This window comes from Eupeodes corollae, chromosome 2, assembly GCF_945859685.1.
Source record: "Eupeodes corollae chromosome 2, idEupCoro1.1, whole genome shotgun sequence".
NCBI classification, from domain to species: domain Eukaryota; kingdom Metazoa; phylum Arthropoda; class Insecta; order Diptera; family Syrphidae; genus Eupeodes; species Eupeodes corollae.
Window position 1 is genome coordinate 149,631,229 of NC_079148.1, and position 17,149 is coordinate 149,648,377.

General features: G+C 33.0%; 1 protein-coding gene and 1 non-coding gene across 9 annotated transcripts in view; both read left to right on the plus strand.

The window, feature by feature from the left end:
- LOC129947229 (protein alan shepard) overlaps positions 1–17,149 on the plus strand; it is a 638,535-nt gene that overhangs the window by 423,149 nt on the left and 198,237 nt on the right. The window lies entirely within an intron of this gene.
- On the plus strand, positions 3,352–3,473 carry LOC129948642 (U5 spliceosomal RNA). The gene has a single exon (XR_008781930.1). It is a non-coding gene; the product is annotated as a U5 spliceosomal RNA (small nuclear RNA).

The following is a 17,149-nucleotide window of genomic DNA, read 5'->3' on the forward strand; positions in this document are numbered from 1 at the left end:
AGCGAATCTTTAGACTCCCATCTAATACCTCCAATTATGCCAATTTTTTTAAAGAATCTAAAAGCGAATGCAGACTATATAATCAAAGTCATGCAAAGATCAAACAACAATTTGCAGAAAAGGATTCTCCTAACAGTGTAACGCTACAGATACACACCTTTTAAAAATTGGAGTGAGTTGGCCTCAGAACATAACTTTCCTTTGACGTTTTGTTTGGATAATCTAGATTCGTGGAGGAATGAACTTTACGATTGTATTTCTGTTGTAGATGACAACATTTTTTAGACATTTCTCAATCGGGCAAGGGAGTCCGAATCTAGATCATTATACAGTAAACTTAATTTCTCTTTGGGGGAAACAAATTATTTTCGAACCGAGTTCACTTTTGGTGAGATAAGTCTGATATTTAAGGTTCGCACGGAGATGCTTGAGCTTAACTATAGAACTCACACCAATGATATAAATCTTAACTGTACATTATGTAACCTCAATCAAATTGAAAATGTTTTCCACTTCCTAGCGTTATGATCGATCTTACAAGATATCCGGCGTTTCTATTTCAATAAGACCTTCCTTTCATTTGAGGACTGTCTTGGAGTTTTGAATGAAGCTGTTACTTATAGAAATTCATTCGTGGACCTCTAATGTAATGTTCAGTCTAATATAATTTTGTTTTAGCTAAACTAAATGCCCGTTTCACTGTTCATATTGAAAGTCTTTTACTGCTCTTCACTTTTTTATGTATATATCAATGATTAACCCTAAAAAGTTACCAATAAGCTTAACTATACCAAACTAATATTTATTTCAAGATATGTGTTAGTAGTTTTTGTTCTCGCTAAACTAAAAGCCTGAGACATTTGTTATTTTCAAAGCAATTAAATCGTTCAACCTGGCATACTTAATCATAATCAGTATCTTAATCTTAAATTATTTTGTAAATTGTTAATTTTTATTATATAACAGCTAAAAAATAACTTCTCTCTCAATGTTTAAAATTTAGATATAACCGGCAAACGGCTTAATAGCCATGCTTGTAAATCTTTAAAATGTAAGTGAGCCTGTATTTTTGTGAAGAAAAAATAAAGGTAACAATAATAATAATAATAATAATAATAATAATAATAATAATAATAATAATAATAATAAAAACTGTAGATTCAGAATTCATTCACTATTTCCATCACAGAAATGATGGAAATTTAATAAGAGCTATTTTCTTAACATACCTATTTTTCGAGCTGTCAGCTCTTAATTATAAGTGAAATCTTATTTGGGCGAAACTCCTAAAAGCTTCTTAAAATTCGGAGGAAAAAAAAATATTCCGGTGAACGATTTTGCGGGCAAAACTTCTTATAGGGCTGAATATGATATTTTCCAATAAAATGTTTAAATGGTTTAAATTAGAATCGATTTTTCATACACTTTGTAGCGCGATCAAAAAAATGTTGATCTCAAAAATTGAAGCTAATGAAATTTGAAGCTAAAATTTGTTGCCTAACCCCCAATTTTGTAGCTTAATCTATTTTAAACTTTTAATTTGTTTGCCAAGAAAAATAGTTCAAGAATTATCTTTTAAAATCAAAAATAAAAATGAGAAATTCGATCTTGAACTTTAAGAAGCTCGCAAGCCCTGATTTAGTACATTAAATGTTTTCTTGTTCAGTAGTTGCAGCTTATTTTTAAAGCTCCCATTAAAAAAAAAGTAAAGAATTAATAAACTAAAATGAGGAAAAAAACAATCAATAAGTCAAATGTTAGTTAAAATTTCAAAATATTTATAAAACATTTCTGATCGCTCAAAAACTGCTAAAGGTAGGTGTACTCCAAGTCGAAAAGAAAAGATAAGATAAAAAGGATTTTATAAAGTAAATTTCCTACATGTGTTCTTTATTATTTTAAAATCTGACATTGTCACATGAAAAGGCTTAAATTTTCATTTTAAAAGTTCCTCGAAAACTTTAGTATTAATTTAAAACAACAAAAAAAAAGATATAACAACCCTTTTTTCTTACAGTTTTTAAGATCTTAAAAAAAAACTCTAAAATATTGAGTTGCTGTGTATTTTGTAAACAAAACATTTAATGTACAACTTATTACTGGATAAATAGTTGTTTTTAGAAAACCAAAGTCTTAAAATACCTTCCGAAAAACACTGTCATCTTTTAAAAAAATACTTGTATTGCATTTTGGCAAGAAGTTTATTTATTTTCGAAAAGGTTGTAAGAACATAGTTAATGAATTGTTTACGTCAATTAGTTCCCAATTTTGTCCAAAGTATAGACTTTTTCAGTGCATTTAAAATATTTTGCTTTTTGTTTATAGCAAAATGCTCCCTGCCTTTTGTTAAAGTACTATTAACAACTTTTAAAATGAGCCCCATAACAAGAATATCAGACAAATTGTTTAAAAACAAATCTATGGGTAGTTTTCGAGTAACTTGCAGAAAAGTGTATACTTGAATCCCTTCCTAAACCCTCCCCATGAATTGTTTTGCACAAAACCAAATTAAAAAGACCGTTTTGGAGAAATTTTAATAACGTTTATATACAATTTCCACAAAAATTCGACTTTTTCGAAGCAGATAAACCAATTTTGTGTCTTAGTTTCTTGAACAACCTATCCGATGAAAGGTCTTTATGCATTTCCTAAATTCATACAAAAAATGTCTGCGATTTCAATTTTGTATCAGGGAACTTATCTCAAATACTTACCTAGGCTTGCTATGTATAGAGGTTTGTTTCATCTACCTAACCTACTTTTTGTAATGAGAAAATAATGCTAAATATTTTAATATCCCACTAAATATCACTATCGATCGCCGCAAGATGTGCGTCTCGTAGCGGGCGTCGCGTTGTTGACGCGGTTTCCATCGTACCGTTCGTCGTCGTGTCGATAATTATTATTAATCGAATATTTCACAAGTTTAAATTGATCTCAAAGTGTAAACAACTTTAAGAACAAAAATACCTGCATAATTACCTGTTTACGAGCCTACCTAAAAAATAAAAACAAAATAACTTTCAGGTAAATTTTATTATTTTATTTTAATCTCAGTAAAAAAAGAACAATTTCGATCGTGCCACATTCATAACAAAATTCATGAACTCTACTTTGAGGCACACACAAGTTCGTACAAAACAACATTATCCAACAACAAAAACGACAAGTCTATCAGCTTCAGTTCAGCTAGCTTAAAACCAACGATACAATAAAACGAAAACGATCATTCATGCAACTGCGTCACGATCACGACACAAGATCATTGTATTTTTATATTCATCATCATACAATTCACAGTGACTTCGTTCAAAATAATTTAGTTATAGTAGTGCGATGGTGGTTCAAAAGTTACTCTGGCTTCTCTTCAATGTCGAATAAATCTTTCGCCTTTTACTAAAGATTTCCGTGGAGAGGGGCACTCTAATGAGTCTAAAATAAATTTTTGTCAAGGCCTGGCATTTGTCGGGCCGATAATAAACGATCATTATTTTTATTTATATTATAATAGATAATCCATGGAATGCAAATTATCTTAATGAAAATCTTGGAGTCAAGAAAAGTAAGTAATACTGCTTTGATAGAGTCTATGTTTGTGTGAGACCCTACAGCTCTCAGCATTGTTAACTGCTTTTGCTAAAGTGTCGTACAGGCCCACTCCACTAGAGATAATTTCTCTCAGAATACTCATCCTGTCCTGACATGAAAAGTCTAATGGAGTCGCGTTGTTTCATCTTATGATATGATGTTAGCGATCAAATTTGACGTTTGAGTTTTTTTCCTTTTTTGTGTGTGGATGACATTTCAATTTCATTATGTTGTGTGTCTCAAACCGACAAGTATTCATTTGGCGCGAACAAAAAAAAAATACCAGTGTTAAAAAAAGTCGGCATTTGCAGTTTTTTTTATTAGATTCATACATTTAAAAGGTAATAACACATTTTTATACGAAATGCGTTTTTGACAAATCCTTTTAAACAGCACAATCATGAGTGAGTGGAAACTTTCCCAGAATGAAACCAAGCTCTTGATAAACTTGTACAGGGAAAAGGAGTGCTTGTGGAACTACAAGAGCAACCTATACAAGAGGAACGATTTGAAGAACAAAGCTTGGGCATCCATATCCCAAGCAATGTACAAGGACCTGATCGATGTTAAAAAAAAAAGTTAAAAATCTTCGCTCAGCTTATGTGGCTGAAAAAAAAAATTACAGATTCTCAACATTCTGGTGCTGGAAACGAGGAAGTTTATGAGTCTCACCTTTTTTATTTCAGTGAGTTTTCATTGCTGGATGGAGTTAGTTAGAATTTTTTTTATTGTTTGACGTTTTTCTCTCTTGCTCAAATGAGATGTCAAGACATAAACTGCCCAGCGAAGAAAAAAAACTTCTAATTTTATTGTCAGAGATCTGGTTGGCGATACAGATATCAAGTGGAGTCGGCCTATTAAGAGTGTAGACTAGACACGATCGATATTAATTACATTTCTGCGTCAAGTTTTATAAATAATATTAAATATAACATTCAGTTTAGTAATAAAAGTAGTTTTGTTTTAATATTTGGTATGATTTTAAGAAAAGATCACTAGATGACGGACAAAAATAAACACTTGCGGAAGATAAGTTATTTTAGTCTATAAGAGGGTTAGGTAGTTCATGTTAAGAAAGTAGTTTCACGAAAATTTAGTTTTTGTAGTTTCTATATTTGCCGAAACACAGCTTAATTCTGAGCATTGTCGAGAAAACTTCACACTCTTGACAAGAAAAAAGTGTAGCTGCAGAATGTCTTCAAGCCGACACACTGAAGTACTAAGTCGATTATAATGGTGTAGTTGTGAAAAATATGGTTAGAATATAGGTTTGTCCTTTAGTTGAAACTGTTTTCTTTAATTTATTTGCTTTAAACAATCAAATTGACATACATATGCTCATAAATGAAATTATCAAAAATAGAAATAATTTTGAACGACCTTATCTTTAATATAAAATTCAGCTTGTAACAGCAGCAATAACTTCAAGTCAACTAAACTTTATGGTAGCTCTATATGAGTACTATAGCGTTTTCCAATAAGAGGTTTTATTTTGATATTAAGAAAAAGTTGGGTAGCATTTCACACTGATAGCTCCCAATTAGTGCCCGTTCAAAACTTTCAAATTGATTTTTTTTGTAAAGAGACAATTTTTTGGTACTTAAAATTCTTGGTAAAGAAGTTTAAGCTGTTTTGTGCCCGGTATTTGAGAAGTTAAGCGAATCGAATACTAAAGGGTGTCCCAAAATTAACGCAAGATTTGAATTAAATAGAAAACGCCGTTTTTAGTCTTTTGATAGTTATATTTTTACTGGGTTATGTACGGAATAACACATCGGACAAATGGCCTCCACGGCCTTGCATGCACATGCGCACTCTTTTGTTGAAATTTTCCATGACCATTCTGCATAAATGTGGCTGAATTTCGTTGATGCAGCGTTGAATCTCCTCCTTTAATGCACGGGTGGTTGTGGGCTTGTTGGCATAGACTTGTGATTTCAAGTAACCCCATAAAAAGAAGTCTAATGGTGTTAAATCACACGATCTAGGAGGCCAATTTTGATCACCGAAACGAGAGAGTACACGACCTGGAAATGTCTCATGCAGTAATTGAATTGTTTCACGGGCTGTATGACATGTGGCACCGTATTGTTGAAACCACATATTGGACACATCAATATCATCCAATTTTGGCAGAAAGAACTGTGTAATCATGTCGCGATATCGAGCACCAGTAACAGTCACTGCTTGACCAGCATCATTTTCAAAAAAAAAATATGGCCCAATTATGCCTCCAGCCCAAAATCCACACCATACAGTCACGCGTTGTGGATGCATTTGTTTTTCGACAATCACATGTGGGTTCTCCGAACCCCAAATGCGGCAACTTTGGCGATTGACAAAGCCATCAAGATGAAAATGTGCTTCATTGCTTAGGATGATTTTGCTCGAAAAATCAGAGTCCATTTGTTGATGTTAAATAATCCATTCAACGAACTCTCTTCTCTGTCCATGGTCATTAGGCTTCAATTGTTGTGTTAATTGAATTTTGTAAGCATGAAGACACAGATCTTTGGTGAGTATACGCTGTAGAAAGGTTCTTGAAATTTGCAATTCTTGTCCACGACGTCGAATTGAGGTTCCTGGATTGTCGGCAACACCCTCACGCACTGCTTCGACATTCACATTTGAACGGCTTGTTTTTGGACGACCAGTGTGTTTGGCGTCTCCAACGGATCCAGTCTCCAAGAATTTTTCAATTAACCTCTTCACAGTTGACGAAGTTAAATCACTATTCCGACCATATTTTGTATGAAATTTTCGAACTGCAGCCGCCAAGCTTTCACTATTTTTGAAATATTCTTTCATAATGAAGACACGTTGTTCTATCGTGTAACGCTCCATTTTTAATAACCCTGTACTGTTAGCTGTCAAATTGCTTTTTTTTCAGGGTTGCCAACACTTCACTGCACAAATGGCGGCAAATTCAAATCTTGCGTTAATTTTGGGACACCCTTTATAAAGATAAGGACATTCAAATAGAAACGTCAAACACAGTTTAAAACATTTTTTTTTTGACTTAAAAAGATTTTTTTTTTCAAGTTTGGTCTTCATTTTTTTTTTCAAACTAAAACTACCCATTATTTGCAGTAAAATTATTACATAAATATTTCAAATTCTTAATTGTAAAAAAAGAACAAATTAAGTGGACATTTAAAAAATACAAAGATTTAAAAAAAAATTAAATTAAATGCAAAGCTATTCTGGATTTAAAAATTATTTTAATATCTAGTAGCTTGGCCCTTAGCTTTAATTACATTGTGACATCTGTTGGACATTGAGTCCAATAATCGGTAGCTTCTGTCAATTGAAATATTGTACCACTCCTGTTGAACCATCCTCCACAGTGCGGTTTAATTTTTTGTTATATGTTTCCCAACCGCTTATTTTAAATCTTCCTCTAGATGTTCTAAAGGATTTAAGTCATGCAAGTTGGATGGCCACTCCAATACGCTGATTTTTTGGTCCTTAAAATACTTTTATAGGTCGTTGTCCTGCTGTAGAACACATTTGAGAAGCAAGTTCTAGTCTTAAGGCAGCATTGTATTCTTTATGATTTTTATTTTCACCCTCAATCAAATGTTATTGCACTTGAAATTTCAAAAGCATTTGATAGGGTTTGGCATCAAGCTCTCTTATCGAAAATGCGTACTTTCGGTTTTCATGAATCCCTGCTTCATTGGATTAGTAATTACCTTTCGGATCGTTCAATACAAGTAGTATTTGATGGATTCAAGTCTGAAAACCATAAAATAAATGTTGGGGTGCCCCAGGGCTCTGTTCTATCTCCAACACTCTTTCTCATTTTTATTAATGATCTCCTGTCTGCAACTTCTAACCCAATACATTGTTTCGTTGACGATAGTACTCTTAGCTTTTCAAATTCGTTTTCAGACTCACATCCCTCTTCCTCGGATGTGGAACTGCAACGAAAAAATATGATAAGCTCATTAAATTCTTACCTAAACAGCATTGTTCAATGGGGATTAAAAAACCGCGTGGAATTTAATGTTTCGGAAACCCAATGCTGTCTTGTATCGTTAAAGCGAGATATACCCTCCTGCCATTATCCATAAATGGCACTTGCATCGAGAAAACTGAACATCTCGATATTCTTGGTATGTGCATCACCAACCACCTTTTGTGGAACGATCACATACGCGATGTCGCCAAAAATGCCGCAAGATGTTTGGGTTTTCTAAGGCGATGCAAGAAAATTTTCTCCCCCTCTGATGTGGCTGTTATTTACAAGACTTATATACGTCCAAAGCTTGAGTATAACTCCCATATCTGGGCTGGTGCTCCTGCAACTACCTTAAGCCTCTTGGATAGTATTGAACGTAGAGCATTTAGATTGATTGGTGATATTACCATCATAAGATCATTTACGTCACTTGAACATCGTCGAAATGTTTCTTGTCTCACGCTTTTTTACCGTTATTTTAATGGTTTATGCTCTAGAGAAATAGCCAGCTGCATTCCTCCCCTTAAACAGTTCAACCGTGCCTGTGCATAATAAGGGTAGTAATATCCCCTTGAGAGTGTGTTTATTATAAAAAAAGCTGTTTTAAAAAAAGACACACACTTTTGATGTTATTATCCAAAAACTAAAAACTATTTGAACTCTATATATTCCTTGATTCTCAAAATATGTCCCTAATACATTCTTAGGGTACATATATAAGAGTTGAATTGATCATAAAGCTTTAACATAGACTATATCTTTCACCTGTTTCCAAAAAAAGGTTAAAAAGTTTTAAATCATAAGATCTAAGTAGTCTAGTTTTTGGTCAATTTTTCTAGAAATAAGATGTTAAGGGGCCTCTCTAAGCTCTAGAGTGTAATGAATTTGAACAATTTCGATAAGTTTTCGAAGCTTCTATCGATTCACTTAAAGTTATTGCGTTATTTTGAAAAGTAAAATGTCAAAAGACGAGGGCTTCAAAATTTACAGCTCTCCCTAAGACACAGATGGAACTTCTTATTGAAAAGATTTATACTCTCCCGTATGTTAACTATGTTAGTAAAATTAAATTATTTAGGTCCATTTGACAGAAGTTTGAAACCGTTGCAATTCCCCACTTTCGTAAACATACCCATTAACCTACTATTTCTTATTTAATGTTTAAAATTTCCTAACAATTATTCTAAAGATAAATTAAAGACCTTGCATCAAAACGGTTAAGTTTAGTCTAACTTTAACCACAAATCAAAAAAATCAAAAACATTAAACAATATAAACAATAACTGTGATTTTTAAGTTTGGATCTGCTCTAGAAGGCTAAAAATGTGGACTTGCCTCCCTTTTAATTAAAAGTCCTAAATTACTCACTGATATGTCACATCTTTCCTATAAGCCATATCTTCCATATGAGTTTCTATTTTAAACCATTATTGAACGTATTGTACACCTCCCTTTGTACCCTTGTACACCAACATGAATTGAATTTCAAAATAAATTTTTCCGATAAAATAAAATTAAAACAAAAACAAAGCATACAAATTCTCAATAAAAATCCTCCACATAGGTCGTTATGTAAAGCTGAAAAATAAAAAAAAAACTCTTCAAACTGACTAAACTAAACAAACTCGCTGGCCCCAAACTAATTTAAAGACAAACCTCAACTTCCTGCCACCTACGTCAGCCAGCATGTCAATCAACTGAGAATATTCCCATGATTGATCCACTTTGGAATGCCTTCTGTGTCCATATTTTCCCATCTCAAACAGACTAACAAAAAAATAAAAAAAAATTTCATACCTACGACCTACTCAACTCCATATCCTCCCTTGTCACCATAAAAAATTCATTTCCAACCACTCCGGGTCAATTTGTTCCCATAATTTCACCACCAAAAGCTATGCCTTCGAAGGGTTTATGTCGTTCTTCAAAAAAAAAAAAAATAGAACTTGAAGTGTAAACAAAAAAAGAAGCCGGAAAATCCAAACAAAAAACGTTTTGAAAGTTGTAGGTAGGAAAAGACCAAACGAACGAACGAACATACGTGATTTCCCTCCTTCCTATCATCAATTAACTTGAACGCCGGCGCCGCTGCCGCCGGTCAACGTCCATCTCCACAGTCCAGTTCAGAGCCTCATAGATCGACTTGACATGGCAAAGCATCAAAACGCTTCCACAAAAGCTGACTGGCACCTTTATTCATCATTTTGGTGATGTGGCATCCCATACACAGGACCTGCCATTATATAGAATTCAGAATTCTATGGTAGTTAGGTAGGTCCTTGCCCATCTCCCTATTTTACCATATGTGTGTTTGATGAGCACAAAGTGAAAAGTCATTACACCTAGACTAGGATCCATATCAAAAATTGGTGTCCATCGCACCAACGACGTCAACGACGGATTCTACGTAGTGGAGCGTCAGATAGTTGATGGTCCTAGAGTGAGTCCCTTACCATCACTATTCTACTCCATTGAGATCATCATCATCTCTTCTCCATCGTCGTTGTCGTCAGGGTTGGTCGGAGTTGGTCGGTCTCGGTCGTCCTCGTCACATCACACTCTCCAACGAATTGAATCAGCACCAAAACCAAACCACCTTCCCTTTCAATGAGGCTAATGCATGAAAATATTCAATTATGGGGATGAATGCATAAAGCAGTCCCAGTGCCATCGTCATCGCCAACCCCAGCGCCAGAGTCAAAGCCAGCACCAGCGCCAACGCCAGCATCAGAACAAAATCCAAACCCGCTTCTAGCAAGTTTTTCCTCAGAGAGTTGAAAGACCATATTATGTTTGCTTTTGTGTAGCAAAAAGGACGAACTTTTTGGCCATGGCGATGAATGTTAAATGAATGATATTGACAGTCCTTGTGATATTTGAATTTGTTGAGAGTATGGGCCATGTGGATGGGGTGGGTTTTTCTGTGGGCACAACTAAAAGACCCACAAAAACAAAATCAAAAAGAAAACGAAGTCTACTGTAGTGACATTTTTCTCCATAAATGTGTCAAATATTTACCCACATTTATCATATTAATTTGGGTGAGATTTGCTTTTGCGTTTCGGGCTTCAGATTCACTAAAAGAGTAGATATATGGGATGATCCTTGCCTTATTTGTTTTTGCGTTGGTTTTTTCTTTTTTTTTTGCTTTAAATTTTTTGGAGAGGATTCAACAAAAATGTTTCCCATTGTGTGACATTTTTTAATGGAAACATTTCGATTTATTATTTTAAAATTCTCAGTTTTCCCCCAACTCCCCTCCTCAATCTCCGGTTGATTTTTTCGAACCATTATTTATTTTGTATACCCTCCAGCGATGAGGGTAGGGGTTGATTTTATGTATCGATGGACTCTTGGCAGACCTTAAATGAAAAAAAATTTCATATGATCGAAAAGAAAAACGTTTTTATTATTATTTTAAAAATTGATTTGGCATCACTTTTTTATCGGATGAAAATTTAATTCGATTTTTTTTTGGAACAAATCTCAAAAGAACATAAAAGTAGAAAAATATCTCATTTTGAACAAAGAACTTAATCAATCTTTAAACGTCAAAAGTGACTAAAAAACGGATTGAATTTCATGGAAATATTCCTATTTGTCAAAAATCCTTTAAAAATTTAAAAGACTTTAAGATTTTGTTGTTTTGGAACTGTGAAAATTAAAATTGAAGGGCTTAAGTTGCGTTCAGAAATTAATTCTACATTCATATAAAATAGGGTTTGTTTTTGTATGGCTTAAGTCCAAATTTAGACAGAGTCAAAATACTCCTCTTTAAAATACTGGTTTTAAAAACTATGGAAATAATACCAAGATTTGTCAAAATAAGGTTTCATTTTAATATTTAAAAAGGAAAATTCCGGATTATTTTTATGCGTTTCAAATGGCCGACATTTTTGTAAAACCTGAACTATTTAAGAAGCCTTTAGATCTCAGTCTTTAATCTTTATATTGAATACGAGGTAATGGTGGTTGTAAAATGCGTGTTTCCATCCACTAGGAATTGATATAACTGGGGTTTGTCAACTAAATGGGCAAAATCTTTAGTAAAATTTTTAGTTCGAATAAAAATATTTTTCTGAACTTCTAAACCTTTGAATTTCTACTATTTTTTCTAGATTATAAATTGTAAAGATAAATGTTTCAAACTATTAAATAAAAATGAGACAAATAGCTTCATTTTTATTAAATTAAATAAGGTATGTCGTAGTTTCGTCTGCACATTTTAAAACCTTAAAATTCTGGTTGGAATTATTTTAAGCAGTTTAGATATTTTTCAAATGCAAACAAATAACGAAACTTCAAACGATTTATTTACAGGAAGCTCCTTTACTTAGAGTTCCGATTGTTTTTAAAAATGATTTTACATTTATTTATTTATTTATTTATTTATTTATTTATTTATTTATTTATTTATTTATTTATTTATTCAATTTACGATACTTAATCCACAGATTTGCTTATAGAATATATACAATTTGATATACAATTTGATTCCTTTGAGGACATAATCAAAAATAATGGGTTTTTTTAAGTGACTGTAAGTTAACACAGAACACTTTGACAGATTAAGGTCAAGATCATTTTGTTCACATCAATTTTCAAACTTTAAAATGTCTTGCTGAAATGCAAAACAATCATTATAATTATTTGTAGCTTTAAAAATTTTAATATCATCTGAACATATTATACAGTTGGCTGTTGATAAAATCGATGGAAAATCATTAATAAACAAATCAAATAATAGTGGTCCTAAATGGCAACCTTCGGGAACACCTGAATAAACTAAGATCGGGCTAGACTCCAAGTCACCAATCCTAACAATATGTTTCCTACCAGTGAGATAGAAGTTGAACAAGTTTAGTAGGTTGCCATCAAAACCATAACTTTTTAATTTTGTAATTGAAAGAAGTAGAGTAAACTAAACACTCTCTCTAAAACACTCATAAAAAAAGCAAGCAAAAAATTGCTAATCGACCACTAATGAAACCATGTTGAAATTTAGAGATATGACATTTGATTATCGCATATAGCTTGTTTTTTACTATTTTGTCAAAAAGCTTCGGAATAGTTGAAAGTTTACTTATTAGGCGATAATTTGTAACCAACTTTTTATCTCCGGACTTTAAAATTGGATTAATATAATACACTTTCCATTCATCTAAAAATAACACCATTTGAAAGAGATTGGTTAAAAATAATCCTTACGTTTTGCTTCAATTCAATCTCTGTAGTATGTACATAATTACTAAAACAACATTTTGATAGAAAAACATACTCTTTCCGAAGACGAGAATATAAAGTTAAATTTTCATTACTCATATTGCATTTAAAATTCTTAAAAGCTTTATGTTTGGCATTTTTCAATCTAGGCAACCATGAATTAAACAAACTTAAATTAAATTTAAAGCCTACAAGGAATCAATAAGCTCGAATTCTTTTTCATTTGAAAGAACAATAGATCAAATATTTTCAATGTTGTTCAAATGAGCCATAGGTAAATGAAAATCAGGTGGAATGTAACTCAAAAATATCAATGATTTACAATCATAGTTGCCTTCTATACAAACGTAAAGTTGTTCAATGTTTTCTTCATATGGTATTCTAAGATCGATAGAATTAGCGATGAGTTATTTCCGAGCATCTAACAGAACACCACCTCCTCTTCTGCTGCCCACATCATGATGATCTCGACGAAACAGATGAAACTCTGATGCATTGAGTATTTCCTCATTACTTATTTCATTGAATGGCCAAGTTTCACAAATGCATAAACATTATACTCGGAAGAGTCCACATTCACAGAGAGACCATTTAATTTAGTTCTCATTCCGCCCATATTCTGATAATAAGTACACGTTTTGCTTACCTTCAAATTTGCACCTCTTGCTGACTCAGTTCCATCGTCGAAGGCATCTTTTTGTCGTTTTTTGGAATAAATTGTCTTACTTTTCTGTTCTGGGACCAGTTAGAATAACTTAATGCTTTATCGGCATAGTTGGCTGGAATACCAACTTTAAAATTAATAAATTTCAAGTTTTCCGCATCTTTTTTTATTAGCTTGAAAAATTCAACATTATTTTCAGCAATACCAATTCTAGCAGCAACATATTTTTTTTTATAGCATCATTAGAAGTTGACGCATTAAATTTTGATACATGAAACCATTTGTGTTTAACAAGTATCTTTAGGTCATCTGCAGCAACATCTTCTCAACACACTCGCATACATTGTTTTTTATTTGTATATTATTTGAGAATGTCCAACTTTGTTGACATTTTTGTTAGGTAAAGTTAGACAATTCCTCATTGATCACATAACTCTGAAACAACTTACAAATAAATACATCTGTTCGTGATGTTCACAGAACAATTCATACAATTTACGTTGTTAAGTGGATAAAGTTAACTTTTGATTAGAACAGTTTATCAATGATTAAAATTGCCGTATATTAAGCTAAGAAAACCCTCAAACTATTAAAAAACACCATATGGCGGAATCATTGGTCCTTAACTCTTTTGAAAATAGAAAGGAACTAATATTGTGGAAAATGATGATTGCTATCGAGCCATCTACAATATTTAGTTAAAAAATTAAGTAAAAACTTTATTTCCAAAAGTGCTCCTGTTATCCCCGTCATCTTAAGTGGGACTTAACGTCTATCATTAAGTTTTTATGGTAACTCTTTGGTTTATGCTTAAAATTCAGCAACTCTTGACTACGTTACGGAAATCATTTAAAAATTACAAACAATACAATTAACATTTCTCAAGCTCTTTAATAAAACACCCAACACAATCTTTTCGTGAATTAAAACTCAGTTTAAAGGTTATGCAACAATAATGATCTGCATACAAACCTAGAAGTACAACGACTGAAGAGACCGGGTTAGATTTGACATCAATTTTCCGCCTCAAAAGTCCTTCTCCGTCCGACAAAAAGGATATCTCAATTCTCAAATTCTAATCACCACCTAGGGTCATTTTAAGTAATCCTATCATACCCATTCCAAATGTGGTCGTCGGTATATTCTTCTATCATTATGTTTATAGGTACATGAATGTAAGACCCAAATTGTTATGCTGTGCTCATCATTGCTGCTTTAAGATCGACAAAAATGAGATATTCCTTTGCTTTTGAGAAATAATTAAATTTTCTTTGGTTTTTGTAAGATATACAAACACCCCCTACCCCTCAAAAAAAAACCACAAATAAACATCTTAAAGCTTCAACACATTTATATTTTCATCCTTATACAAAATCTCCGTCCCCCAATATACACATCATCTCATCAATCAAGACAATCTTTTATATACAAAATGTAGATGTACATATTTGTATATCTATTTGTCAGCAAAAAAGATAAATTACACAACTGGAAACCCAATTAAATATATATGTATAAGTATAAGATACTTTGTATCGGGTTACAAAACCTCAAAATCGATCATAACTAGCTTTCCTTTCCTATGATGTGCTCCTTTCTCTGAGTGTCCTTTGAAACGGTCAGTTGAGAATTGAGAGAAAAAGAGAGATGATTCAACGAAGACGTCCTTCAATTATCGAAGTGTTTTCTTGAGGTGAATTTAAAAGCAAAAACAAAAAATAATTTAATTTCAGAAGGATACAAAAACCGTAAACCACTAAAAAGGATCGAATCCTATCATATAGCTCTAGCTCTAGCTCTCTCTGTTCCTCTTTGTTGGTTTCTATGTGTGATTAAAACTCAAACAAAACACAGGAGTTCCATTTCCATCCATATATTCAAAACCATAATAAATAGCGGTTAGATATTGAAATAGGTACAGATACATAGAAAACATATGAGAGCATAGATACAAGTAACTCAGAGGGAATCTTTGATATCCTTTTTGGGTTTGGGGAATTTATATCAAAGTGAAGTTGTTTTCCTTAAAATTGAATGTTTGCAAAGTAATGCGAACCAAATGTATACCCTATAACCTATACATACATACACATCAAACACAACGCAAAACAGGGTATAAAATCTCATCAAGGCCCTCCAAAACCAACCCCCAAGCACCTAAATAGTCTTGATGGTTTTCAAAACACATATCTTCTAATGCTATGTACTTACGATTGCACTATAGGTTCATTTACTTTGATTAATAACTACGCAAATAGAGTGTAAGGACTTCAATTCACAAAGTATCTATATATTCGTATCTTTATAGCTTTACTGTGAGTGTGAGATCGAGATGCATCCATCTCAACGATAATGGGATGGAAATGTGCTGAACGAAAGATGAGTTTTGATTGAATTATCATTTGCAAAACTCGTCATCGTCATCATTTAAATTTGAGTGGGTGTTGTCGTTTCGCCGTTTTGTCGGGGTCGCGGCAAGGGGGAAATTTTTGATTTAGTTTTGATGTCACACAATTGTATACCTCTTTGCAGCACTTAGAAGAAGGAAAGAATCTCTAAACTTGCAAGGATTCAAAGCACACCACATCTACCGCACTTAGAAGATACATATACCTACGGAGGATAGCTCCAGCAGCAGCAACAGAAGCAGGGCATCCATAAATATTTACAATTGAGTGCACACCGCGACTTTGGCTTGATGTGTAGCTACAAACTGCAAACTATGCAGATGCATATAGATTTGGAAAACTTACTGCGACACCTTTTACCATTCGTCAGATATAAATGCATGCATATAAAAGTCCATAGATGAAGGAATTGCCATAACCAACCATAACCATCTTTATGCCAACATCACACTCAAGACCCAAAGCTTATAACTATTTTCCTCCCGCTCTTCCCTCCTCGATGACGTTGCGTTGGATAGCTGATGACATAATAGCTCTTTGGTGTCAACGGTAATGATTTTAATGATGGAGGAAGAACAGTAAAGGCGCATATTATAGAGAGAGGCACTGCTTTGCCTACCTCGATATCTTCTGCACGGTAAAACCTATTTTCGTGATTATGTGATAATTGAGGGAATTTTCTGGTGCGCGTACTCAAGACTCGAAGATATATAATTTTATTCAATGATGAGGACGCGACATCGCGCTTTGGAGTGGTGCGCTAGAGTGCTTATGTTGGGAATTTACCTATATACAAGATACTATATCTATGTACACTGATACAATATTATTAAACGAAAGGAATATTTATAATTTTAATGACAGAACTATTGTGACGTAACTTTGGTGGCACTGACACAAAAAAATGGATTTTATTTATTGTAAGGATGGACTTAGTTTATAATGTTTGCAATTTAAGTTTGAACAAAGAGTTTATAGTGAATTAAAGAAAAACACGTAGGACTTGATTTTGAAGTTTTACAATGTTCGTGAGTTTGGTAAGCATCAGTACTCTCTTAAATGATTAGATGATGTTTTTTTGTTTAACGTAATTAATTGATTCTCAATTGCTTATCAATAATCAGAATTATAAGAATATGACACAGAGTCGATATTTCTCAAGTATTTTTACCACATCATCAATCACCTGTCGATTGTACACACTCTGTCACCAAAACCATAGATAAACAATTTTTAAAAACATGTCCTTATTTTAATATTACTTAATTGATTCGGTGGTGGTAGAATTACTGGGGTCTTTGA